The following is a 257-nucleotide window of genomic DNA, read 5'->3' on the forward strand; positions in this document are numbered from 1 at the left end:
TTTTTTTTTTTTTTTTTTTGGAGTTCCTCTTTAAAGCCAGCGAGTGAAATCTTGTCTCTGAGAGCATGAACTTGTGAGCTTTCTGGTAACGGATGAGGCTGGCTCCTGGCAGACCGGCAGCTGTGCTAGCCTTGTACTTATATGGGGCAGCTGCAGAGCCAGCTGTCGTGTGCTGTGAATCATACGCCAATAGATGCTGTAAATAGACCTGAGTGTAGTAATCTAATACCTACCAGCTTTTGCATATTAAAGAGGGA

The 257-nt window shown here is 44.4% G+C and overlaps 1 protein-coding gene across 1 annotated transcript in view; it reads left to right on the forward strand.

The window, feature by feature from the left end:
• Positions 1–257, forward strand: part of AKT1 (AKT serine/threonine kinase 1) — a 114,263-nt gene that overhangs the window by 101,953 nt on the left and 12,053 nt on the right. The window lies entirely within an intron of this gene.

Source organism: Nanorana parkeri, unplaced genomic scaffold (assembly GCF_000935625.1).
Source record: "Nanorana parkeri isolate BGI_ZX_2015 unplaced genomic scaffold, ASM93562v1 scaffold12, whole genome shotgun sequence".
Lineage (NCBI taxonomy): Eukaryota > Metazoa > Chordata > Amphibia > Anura > Dicroglossidae > Nanorana > Nanorana parkeri.